This window comes from Apteryx rowi, unplaced genomic scaffold (assembly GCF_003343035.1).
Source record: "Apteryx rowi isolate R43461 unplaced genomic scaffold, aptRow1 scaffold_213, whole genome shotgun sequence".
Taxonomy (NCBI): Eukaryota; Metazoa; Chordata; class Aves; order Apterygiformes; family Apterygidae; genus Apteryx; species Apteryx rowi.
In genome coordinates this window covers 1,375,360-1,387,714 of record NW_020448453.1, presented here as the reverse complement: position 1 = coordinate 1,387,714, position 12,355 = coordinate 1,375,360, and the positions used below count along the sequence as shown (strand labels likewise).

Here is a 12,355-nt window from a genome sequence, read left to right as displayed (position 1 = left end):
CATAATGTCTAGTAAATCATTGTCTCTGATAACTTTGGATTAGTTATTCCTGACTTTTTTTATATTGCCAAATGCAATTAACTATTAACCACTGCATGGTCCACCAATATTTGATTATTTTGAACTGGAGGCAAGCTGTCTATAGGCATGTGCATTTCCACAATTGTGTCTGTATGAACACAGAATACACATTAAAAGAACTATGTTCACTACTATGATCTTAAGTCATGTGGTCAAAATAGGATAGAAAATGTCAATATTGAAGATGTCTGTACAATATTCACTCAGCCCCTTATATGTGTGCTTTATGGTATCATCTTTAATTGCATGGCCACATACTTATTTTATCACAGAGCTTTTGCTCGTATCCTTTAAGGTGTAGGGATGAGCAGTAAGTAATTCAAAGTTCAGGGCGTTATCCCATGCCCTATTTACTGTATGCTATTCAAACACTTCTCTCAGGAAAGAATAATTAAATTCCCCATGAGATTTTCTGTGGTGACCAACTCTGTAATATTTGAATGCTTCATGAACAGAAATTAATTTACCTCCCTGTTACCAGTTGCTGTTGAAACTCACCCCAGGCTTATTGCTGTGAGTTCTCAGTAGAGTGAAATTTTGGCTTTGCCCCTGTAACTTATACTGGAACATATTCTAGTGTAGAACAGTGAGGACACTAGTCTGTATCTGAGGATGTGGCATATGTGGTGCAGTCAGTGCTACCAGCTGTGAGAAACCTGAGCGTCCTCAGTTACAGCAGAATCTTCTTAGAATTTAGCGACTAAAATTGAAGAAGTAGTGATGGAGCATGTGCAAACTGTGATTTTTCACAGACTTATAACACAGCCAAATATATAACAGGAATAGCAAAAGGCAAAACCCTAGTATAGGGAACCTTTTCAGATTTTTCAGATTCTTGCTTCAAATTGTGGAGGTGCTAGAACAATTCCAAGAAAAGATGCTGAATTTTTAAAGATGGGCAAAACAACCTGGTTTCTGTTAACCTCATTCTCAGAAACAGCTAAATAGTTTTGGTTGAAATTTTAATTAAAATTTTATCCTGAAACAGACATTCTGCGTGCAAATTACAGCTGAAATGGCAGCTAAACTTATAAAATGTAGCTGTCTGGGAAGAGAGGCTATAAAAGGGAAAGTGTCAGGCAATTGAGCCCCTCAGCATTGTATATATATACAAATGTGAAAATCTGTTTACACGTAATGCTGGGCACGTGATAGAACTGTATATGTCATAGGTGGGTGCAAGTGTGCTTGTGTAAATATATGCGAACATCAAATGTTTTGTCATGTTCAAGATTATCAAATATTGATAGTCACTGTATATAATTTGATATCAGTTATGCAAGCACACAAGCCCACTGCTCATGAGCCACTCCGTGACAACACTAACACTGACTTCAGTGAGAACAGGACGGTCAGGATTATAATCTTATTAAAGGAGAATAGATTCAGAAATCATGTCCTACTTTTGTTAAAGGCAGCAACATAGGTAGTTTGTACGTGGACTGTTTAGGGTTTGAAATGCTAATTATGTATCTGGCTTGCACAAACGGGTTGATTCATTTGAGAAATTCTCCATGTTACCTTCCACTGAACATTTTTCTTCAGGCACATAAATCCAGGTATATATATATATATAAAAAAAGCAGGCTCGTGTTTCTAATCTGTAAAGAAGAAGTTCTTGTTGTCTTTTTTTCAGAGGGAGCCAAGTGTAATCACCACCAGAGGAAATGAGACAATTTGGCAGCAGCGTCAGCAGGGGAGCCAACTGGGATGTGTGTAAAGTGTAAGAATATCTGTGCTCACTATGTATGCACAAAGGTTTTGATTTGCATAAAAACGGTGCCGAACTGGAGCGAAAACAAAGAAAGAGTGTATAGGTAGTCACCTACCCCAGCACCCTGTGTCTGGCTGCTGAAAAGGTTTTGGTTTCACGGCAGAAGCACAAATAAAGCATGAAGCTAAATAATTAAAGCCTGGCATTATGGGCCAAAGTCATTTATTGTTACCGGGAAAGTATTTGTGCAGAACAGACAAAGCTTATTTTGAAAGATTTTAAATGTTTTCCTCGGAGAAAACATAATCTCTTCTAGCATTTGCAAAACTTATATTACCCCAGGAAAAAAAATACCCAACAACACTGAGCACATCGGCTTATCTGAAACCTAATACTGTTATTGTAAGGTTTTGTATAGCTCACTTCCTGTCTTTATACTTACACAACAGGATATTTAAATTACAAAGACAATGAAGAAACTAAGCAAAATACTCTTGATATTAAAACTATTTTGGCTAGTTTACTGCTCTAATTCCTGATCAAGTAACTCACAGAATTTATTGGTAAACACAAGGTCATGGCTGGAGTAGTGCTAGCTAAGCAAACTGCAGTTATTAAAATCAGCTGGCACACAGGTTCACCGTTTATCAGCTGTTCTTCGATGCTGTGAAAAAACATATAGCTTACTATTGTAATGGCAGCCACTACCCCTGCTACAGTTAACAGCCTATCGCTCTTTCCATTGTTAACTTATTCTTCAGGGTTTAATATCTCACCTGTATCAAATTGCATCAGGTTGAAACTTGGCATGCAGGTGTGTCTGGATGTTACTTCTTCTTCTTCTTTTTTTTTTTTTACGACAAAATTAAATTGTATCAACCAGTACTGAGGAAGATCTTTTTTTTTTTTTTCAGGTGCTGTTTACTCACTTCCCAAATCTGAACATGAACAAAGTTTAACTTTCTGCTGAAAAAGTCCCTAAGTATAATTCAATCTTTCCACTGAATCTTTTGGTTCCTGTTCAGGGGGTATTGATGGGGCTATCTTTAGCCTACAGGCCTTATCTGAGTGGGCACTTCTCAGCTTACGCCCTCCTGTACCACCTTGGAGTACCAATAGAAACCAAACTAACTTGTACTGGATTGTCATTAGACCCTGTTTTCTCTGGCATTGTCTACCCTTAGCTTGCCTTCGGGACAGACATTGTATTYTATTCAAAATATATTCTCTTTAGCTGTGTGAGAGCCTTTCTCTGACTGCATAAACAACTCAAGGAAGGTACAAAAATGCTTCAGCAGAGATTGCTGAATGGATATAACCCTGCTACATGCTATGTTAGATAAAAATGCTAAAACAGAGTTCCAAGCACAGGTATAGTAAGTGTATTGTGCTGTTTTTTCCTGTGCCTGGACCAGAAAAGGCCACTTAGTATGTCATTAAAAAATCATTCCAGTAGTAAGCATAGCTCTTGAAAAGTACCAACCCATTTTGCAGCCACAAAAGTGAGGCTCAGAGAGAAAAACATGACTTATTTTGGATCACTCAGAAAGTGAGTTGAGTGCCTTCCCAAATCCCAGTATTTACCAGTGCAGTAAGAGTCAGACTCAGCTCAGTGTCATATTAGCGGAGCACAGATACCCAAGACCCTCACTAAATCTCTGTGTTCATCTCTTGCCCTGGCCCATGAACCTCCCCCACGTCTTTGCTGGGGGCCAGGCTCAGACCAGATCGGGTCACCCAGGAGTAATTCTCCGGGAAGGGCTTTGGGCTATTACTGGAGGTGGAGATCAGCCACTTCAGCTCTGCTGCACCGCATGGTCTTTCCCTGCTCCTTATTCATCTGCTTGGCGGCGGGTTCAACTGCCACTGCTGCCCTTCCCCTGTGCTGGGGCCAAGCTTTGTGGGGTGAAAAGGGGAAAAGTCTTATAAACACTTAGTAAATGCTGTGTGTATCTACTAGCAGAAAGCTTGCATGAAATTATACTTAGATTAATAGTTGGAGTTCTAAACACGTTTTGCATCACTGATGAAAAAAAAGTGCTATTATATGGATGAATGTAATTCATTCATGGGTTTATGGGCCCAAAGGTCAGGGAGTGGTGGACTCTGCAATAGCTTTGATGGTTATATTTTTCCATTCATATCTCTGATTAAGTTTAAGTGTAAAACTCATGGAATTTCCTATTAACTATACATGTGAGGAAGCTGCTGATCAGCTACACACACTAGCTACACATTCACTTGCTTTAGATAAAGCAGAAGAAGGATTGTATGTGTGCTAAATAAACGACATTAGATGAACAAATGCCTTTTTTGGAGGTTTTCCACTTTGCATTTGGAAGTCATGAGGATCTCGAAAACCACATTTTTTTGTAATATGGTGGGAAATGATTAAATAAGAATGTTATTGTCAGTCTCTTGAATGCTAATCTTACAGGGTCTGGAAACTACCAGTGAACTTCTGAGAGAATTTTACCCTTAATATGGACTAAACACATTCGGTAGTCAAGGAGAAAACACTTGGCTAACAACCAAGCAAATACTTCCTTTTAAAAAATGTTCTAGTAAGCAAGTGAAAAATGAGGTCATTCATGCAAATATCCCATTCACTGGCACTTTTTTAGAACAGGATTATGTCTACTACACCAGCCCTACAGCAGTGGTGAGTACTCAGAGCAGGAGGCTCTTGAAAGTAAAACTACTATGGTTATATACTCTTTGCAGAAGCACTTGTGCTCCCTCTCACTCAAGTGGAAGCGGATCCGCTGAAAAGCGGAGTGGCTAATGCTCTGCCACGGTGCCTCCTTGCAGAGGCGGAGAAGGGAGCAGAGCCAGTTAGAGGAGCGGGTGCCGAGCCTGGGTGTGGGCAGGGGTCGGGTCTGGGCAAGACCCCACCTCCTGGCMGAAATCTCCCCCCTTAAGGCTAAGGGCAGCAGGGAGAGCATGGGTTTGGGGTTTATGGAGTGCTGCATGCTGCTTTTTTCATTTTCATCTGTTTGCATCATCCCAGCTTTGAGTAGCTGACCTTGTATGGATGCGGCCCTGGGATGAGCACATCACTTCGGGTTACACAAGGGGACAGTGCCAGCACACGCACCACCACCCCTTGACCGCTTCTTTGCATTTGTGTCGTCACTCCTATGGACTAAAAAAGTGCAGATGATGTATTAGGTAGACTCTGCCCAGAGGAGCCTTCAGGGAGTTAAGCATCGACCTGCGAGCCTCGGTCTCTTTAATTCTGTAGAACAAACAAACAAACAAACAAGCAGAAACTTCAGCTGTACTGAGTCTGCAGACAAACCAAATGGAGCTGCCAGTACGCGCTCCTATGCATCCTGGAGAGACAAAACATTGGCTCGGACGGCACTGACGGCATCGTTCTGTGAGCATTTTTGGCAGCGTTGTCACCGCRCTTATTTTGCAACACATTATTTTTATTACCAAGTCCCATCTAAATGAATAGGATCCTGGACTCCTTAGATGTTAGAGGGATTTGGCATGAACTGTTCTAATGTCTTAGGGGAAAATATCTGAAATATTACATGACAACATACTGCATAGTAATAAAAGTATGACTAGCAGGACATCTTGTATTATAAGAATGTTATCCTAGTGATGTGAAGAGCAGATCTACTGCATTTGATTTTATTAAGCATGACCCTTTTATTTTATAAAGCCCCTGTGAGTGAGCAGGATGCTTGCACCATTGATATTTAAGGTATTCTTTGCAATAAAAATGGTGCACAGAAGGACTCTAAGAGCTGCTGGTGTATGYGGTAACTGCTTTATTGAGCGAGTATATCTCTACTTGTCTCAGAGAAGCAAATCATAATGTAAATAAAAGTAAAGAAGATGAGGCATTGCTCCACAAGAACAACATTCAGAATAAGAAACACCTTCCAAAAGCCCTCACTGAGCTTCGATGCAAGTGAAATAAGTATTCTAGAATAAAAGTGCTTTATTCTCCAGGACGGAGTGCCCACATAGGGAGCTGTTTTCGAACAGGTTTGGTTATTCTGCAAACAATTAGGACAGCACAAGCTATGCCAGTCAGCTTCCTTGGGGAGGAGGGGGAGGAGGTCTCCCTACGTTAGGAGCCTTTTGTTAGTCTGATAGGGCTCTATTCCCTGCCACGCTGCCGGGCAGCAGGGTTTCCAGGCTAAAATAGAAATCCAAATACCGTTCTCTGTCTGCTTAAAAGTCTGTTCTGATTTCAACAGAATTTGTGTACTTAATGGACAATTGTATATTGTAGTTTAACACTTGGCCTTTTCTGTGCTCGTTTTAGAACACGGGGTGGGGGGGAGCAAATGGGATTATACTGTCGGAAACAGAGGAGCATAAGAGCATGTTCAAATCCTGAGTATGCGGCATATTACTAAAATATCTTCAAATCCTCACCACAGAAGTTTCAGAAAACCTAGCAGTCTCTAAGTAAGGCCTTTGTTGACATGAGTACCCCACTTGTTACTGAATGCTCTGGCTTTATTAGCTTTGGAGTTTAACAGGGGAAAAAAGCAAATGCCTCTCAAATTCTGCAGCAGACAGCCTTTTATAACTCACCTCTGTCTTTCACACCAAATGGAAGCAACAAACTAGACATCTTCTCCAATTTCAGTTACAAGTTAGGAAGGATCGTTTGGGGCTAATAATCCCGGGTGTTTGCTTCAGCCTCTTTCTCACAGCACAAAGAATCCACCCAGCTGATTTGTGGACTCAAATGTGGAAAAAAAAGAGTTATGAATTTTGTGTGATTTATGGATAAATTAGAAAAGTAGACAATTTGGCATAAAATTGCACAGGGAAGAAGAATGGTCTATCAGCAATGAAAGAAAGAGTAGGAAGTTTCTGGAAAACTTCCCATTCTCAGAATAATTTCCCCAGAATTGTATATCTTTACCATGACTTATATTAATACCTCTGCTGTAACTATTGCATCTTCAGATGTAATCATTGTACTTTTACTCATTTTTAATTCATGCCATTTCAGAAATACAGGCTGCGACACACAATTTTAGGAGTAGCAGATGTAAAACAACATCTTAACTACCCACATTAATTTTGTGCTTGATGAGTTGACTTTAAGAGGTAGGCAGTAGTTCACTAAAAATAGGCCAATACCACACATTTCTGATTTGAATGAGATCCACAATGTGGAAAAAACGTTCAGGAGCTTCTCAATCCAGTGTTTTAGCCTGGCTCATGGAAAGTTAGAAGCCACAGGCAAAATTTGGCTCCAGCCTGCAAATGGATCTGTATGGACGGACCTCAGTATTGGCTGCAGCATCTGTGCAGCGAGATAATAAAATCTGGGAGTTAGACTTGGGAGCATCTCCACTTCTTATTTGCAAGTTTTCATGTGTTTTCAGCAAAATCTGATGGTGGTTCAGGTTTTCTGTTTCATTTGCTCCTTGCCACTGCAGACCCACATCCTAGTGCTTATGGCATATTATGTTACAGCCAACAAACTAACTTCCTCTTAAACATGTTACTTCTACTCTGCTGCTCTTGATATTGATGGCTATTTTGACCTTTGCAGTCCTCTAATTACTGAAGCCTTAAAATAGTACACATCAGGTAAAATATTCTCTTTTTGAAGTTCCTTTTTCCTCGCATGCCTGAGTTGAAAAACCATATAAACTAAGACTATTCAAACGCTCAGACCACTACACAGAATGTCAAGGCAAATTTTGTTAGCGAGAACAAGTGACTGTTTTGTTCCACTTTTACTTTTGAGGGATTTTTTACTCAACAGAAGATAGTACATCAATGAATTTGTCATGCTGTTATATAAATTGTTCAGAGCATTCCAGTTACTAAACTCGAGAAATGAACATTTGTGTAACCGTTTTTTTCTGCATTCTTTCATTGCAAGCTGGTGAAATATCACCAAATAATACACCGTTTTAATGCTAGCAACCAGTCTCTTCAGTTTATTAAGAGAGGTGTGTTTGATGTGTCAGAGGTCACTTCTAGCTATTGTACCTCTTTGTTTGGTCCAGTTAGAAAAGCGCACAAATACTCCAGTACTATCAGTTATGCTTGGAGGAACATAAGAAGATGGGGGGGGAGTGGGGGCTGATAAGAAATAGCCCATTAATTTTCTTTGAGACAAGTGCAGCACGCTAACGGTTGGGTTTGGCTTGCTGGAAGAGTGGCATACTCCAGTATTAGAAGCAGTAGACAGCATGAAAAAGCCCAGGCCACAGAAATATGCCCTACCAAAGATAGGAAATCTCTTAAAAGTGGCATCCTTATTGAATTTGTCTTCCTTGAAATTAATTCTATGTTGTGGCCTAGTTCTTTTCATTTCTGAACCTATTATGGGCCACATCTGTGGAATTCTGTATCAGCTATTTTGAAACCAGCTGCTGCTGAGATTCTTTCAGTTAAGTTGAAATTAAGAACAGGTTTGTGGGTTCCCTACCTGCTGTGAAGCTGTGATGTAGTTTATAAAATTACATATGGGTGAGAAAATGTGACTGCCAGGGCTGGAAAAGTTGGTATTACATACAGTATTTAGCATGAAGCTAAAATAACCACGTACACTCAGGCTGCACTCTCTTTGCAACAGTAACTTTTCCTACTCTCTTCCCCGATGTCATTGTAAAAGCAATGTTGAATAACTTGATGTAAAAAAATGTGGTTTTGAGAGGATCAAATCAGTCGGTATCCTAGCAACTGTGTTGACAGTAGGGGTAAATATGAAAGACATTAGAGTTAAAAATGTTGATTCTACAAGAAAGTTCTCCAGATTACTTCTGCCATAAGGAAAAGTTAATTATGTACCACAAGTGAAATGATGGGGCCAAACCCTGATCGTCTTTTATCATTAAAGAAATTCCATTAAGAGCAATGGGACAACTTGTATGAGTAAGGTAAAGACGATATGACCACATCCTGATACCCCCATACAATTTGTCATCAGATATGCCCGAGTCTCTTATTGTGGTTACGTGTTAATAGATTCTTCAGAACCAGAAATATGTGAAGTTCCTCAAATGGAAAACTATTTTTCAATCTGTTTGCTGGATTTGTCCGTGACTAAATTAATAGGGCACAAGAGCTTGACCTCAATCCCAGCAGATGCGGAGTACATCAGTGTGCAAAACTTTGCTGGACTGTGGATAGTGCATTTTCATAGAACAAACTTCAGAAGCAGCCTGACAGTGCAAAGCTACTGAAGTACGACTGAAGAAGAAATAAAGATTTTTGTGTTGCAGATAAGAAGGTAATGCATTTTATCAAAAAGAACATGTTTATGATTGATTGAAACCTTTTTTGTTTCAGAGTGAAGTTGGTGCCACCCACATAAACTCTGAAAGCACGTGAATGTTAGAATGGTCCATTTTAATTGCAGTCAGAAATTTTAGTTTCTTAAAGAAAAAGTCACTGGGAATGTTTCTGTGCAGTGATCTGCAGATACACATGGGTATTAGAGCTGTTTATACCTTCCAGTTTGTAAATTCTACACACGATATTTGTATTTCTAAATATACTAAGAAAAAGTCTATTCTAGAATGTAGAAGACGAGTACAAGATTATCTGTTGTCAGAGTTTGTGTGCTCTTTTTTTGACCCAAGCACTCTTTGTTAGAGAAATCTCCGGTTTAGATTAAAAAAAATATTGTTTTATTGGCACACCTGAAGAACTAATGAAAGCTAAGGGGTGTGTTTAGTAAGGAGCATTAGAGACAAATATGATGGGCGACACCAAGGAAAATGCTAGTAGGAGTCCTGAGATGGAGGAATAGAATCCTTAAAATCCTTACTTACATATATTTTCTAAATATCAGACAGATTTGCAACAACAAACATATTAATCAGCACAAAAACTGAGTAACTCTGAGCAAGCATACAGTGAGAGCTAAAACAACTGACTACTTATGTTTCATTGAAAATATCTGTATATGTGACATGTATACACACACACACACACACACACACACACACACAAAATATTTAATCCAAACTTGGCTTGTTTGCCTGCCCTGAAGTATTTATATATGCTTTCAACTTTGCTTTTAGAGACATGGCCTTTTTTGCTTGCTATTCTATGATGGTGTTTCTCAGGAACCTTTCTTATCTAAACTTCCACCAATCATTCCTAAGGCTAAGTTATGCAGGCAAGTCATTGCACAGATTTTCATCAAAATGCCATTTTCCTTAACTTGAGAAAGCCTAGTTCCCAAATGCTGAACAAATAATTTATTAGACTATAGCAAAAGTAAATAAATGTTTTCCTGCTCCAAGTATTTCATTAGCCAGAATTATTATACATACGGTCTATAAATAGCAAAACATGTATTGAGCCATTAATATCACTGACGTTCTCATACAAAATACTGTAATTTAAAGAATTTGAAACAGGAGGACATCTCCTGGAAGATTTCTGGTGAAGACAAAATGGGTAAACAGTATCTGTAAACAGATTAATCTCCCATCCCATGGTAATGATACATTCATAATAATTTTAAAATTAAGAATGTCTTCCTTACCTGAAATTTCTAATGATATCAATGATGTTATGCAAATACCATTTGCAAATCTTTTAAGTATATGAATTATTATACTGTTGTGACTTTGCTTTCAAAACCCAGAAGTGCTGGAATCATCAGAAGAAATGTGAGAAAATCTCCTATTTAAAATTACATGGACTTGGGTAACTCTACTAGTGACTTTCTGTGAAATTAATATACTGCTTGATTGTTTTTAAAGTCTCTGCACCTTCTGAATTTTTAATTGCCTTTCCATTAAAGGCGAATACCCATCACTCACTAGCCTTGAGACTGGTTCTACAGTCCTTTCACCCCATAGCTCGCTCTCTTTTTTTTTTTTAATGGGAACAAGGAGTGCAAGATTGGGCCCTGTGGAAGCAAATATGGAAAATATTAAGTATTTTAAGGACTCTGTCAAGTAATATAGCAAGCACAGTGTTGAGTGTGCTTACATTTTACTGTCTAACGAAGAGAATCTATACAGACTGAGAGAGAAAGGGGTAGGTCATGAAAATCACATTTTTATGTAGAGGAGTTTGGAAGTCTCATGCACCTTTCATTGCTCTAACTTGTCAATTTTCACCATATGGAAATTATTAGCCTAATACTATAGTTCTAAATACTGCCCAGGAATGCTGATTTATAATGGATTTTTTACTCTTTGTGTAAAGAAATGCTAAACTATTATATAAACTGTGATTAGAAAATCTACACTCTTGTGCTATGTGCGTGCCTGGGGTGAATTCTTAACTTAGAGGGGTGAATCCTGCTTCGGTCTACTTAGGTAAATCTGGAATAAGCGAACTCAGCATTCTTACAACAGTGCAAGTCTGGAGAAACTGAGAACAGAATCAGGGATATAAAAAAGTGTGTAGGAAAGATGCTGATATACAAGGAACAAAATCCAGACATTCCAGATACAGTATTTACCATCATGCCATTTAAAAACACTACCTTAATGTAAAGAAGCTGCTTTTGAAGGATAGGCGAAGTGCATTTTTTAAAGTGTGTTGTTCTCCTCATATTTAGACAAGCTACTATGTGCCTCCAATATTTTTTCTGTGAATTAGAATGTAATTTGATTGTCCCAAATACATCCCACTCAGGCATTCATGCTGAAAGCAGCAACAATTGTCAATGACCTTTAACACGCCTGCTATTCAAATTAGTGCAGATCATTAATCACACATAGCTTACATTTTATGATTCGTGTATCCTTCTTTACCAACTTTCCCTCTCGCTCGCTCCCCTCCCCCCGCCCCTTTTCTTTATTCCAAGGGTTTGCTAAAAAGCACTGGAAATGGCAGAGTTTAAAGACTTCTCCCCCCTCCCATTTTTTTTCCTTCTTTTTGCAAACGGGGCTGTAGTAGTTTCTGTCGCAAGTGCAAGAAGGAGCTGGAGGGAGGCAGGCGGGGGCCAGGGCGCCCGGGCCGGCGGCTGGGGGCTCGGGGTGCCCCGGGCGAGCTCTGCCGCCCCGGGCCGCCGCCCCGCCGCGAGGGCCCGCAGCCCTCCGGGGCGTCGAGATAACACGGACCCTCCCTCCCCAAAAGTCCTCCGTGTCAGTTCTACGTCATCGCACACTACTAGACAAAGAAAGAAGAAGAAGAAAAAAAAAAGGCCTCCACACCCTTGATGTCTAGTACCAAGCTTTAGCAGATTAAATTAGGGTTTCCAGCCATAGACTAAACATATTCCAATCGCCTATGGCACACATATTTGGGGTGATTAAACTGAGCTTCGCAAACAGACAGGAAAATAAGAATTGAACTTTTAAGACATAGGAGCTTTTCTTTTTTTTTTTTTTTCTTTTTTTTAAGCCATATGGCAGATTGATTTGTTCGGAGGTCTTTCAACTTCCCCAGCGTGGCTGTTGAACAGTATTACTCTTTGATCTCGATTGAGGACTTTAATGTTGTTGTTTCTGCGCATTTCAATACATCCATAAATATTTTACCAGTGGAATTTGCAAAAAAAAAAAAAGTTTCTAATAGAAATGCATCTGGGGCAACTCCAGCGCGTACCTTTTGGAGCGAGAAGGTAGGTGGGAACGGGGAGCAGTGGGC

The 12,355-nt window shown here is 39.5% G+C and overlaps 1 long non-coding RNA gene across 1 annotated transcript in view; it reads left to right on the top strand.

Annotated features, from left to right (window-relative positions):
- LOC112965387 overlaps nt 1–10,962 on the top strand; it is a 66,129-nt gene extending 55,167 nt beyond the window's left edge. Inside the window, exons 4-5 of the long non-coding RNA XR_003253277.1 lie at nt 1,718–1,804; nt 2,710–10,962. This is a non-coding gene — a long non-coding RNA (uncharacterized LOC112965387). The remainder of the gene's footprint in view (nt 1–1,717; nt 1,805–2,709) is intronic.
- Nucleotides 10,963–12,355: the final 1,393 nt, after the last annotated feature.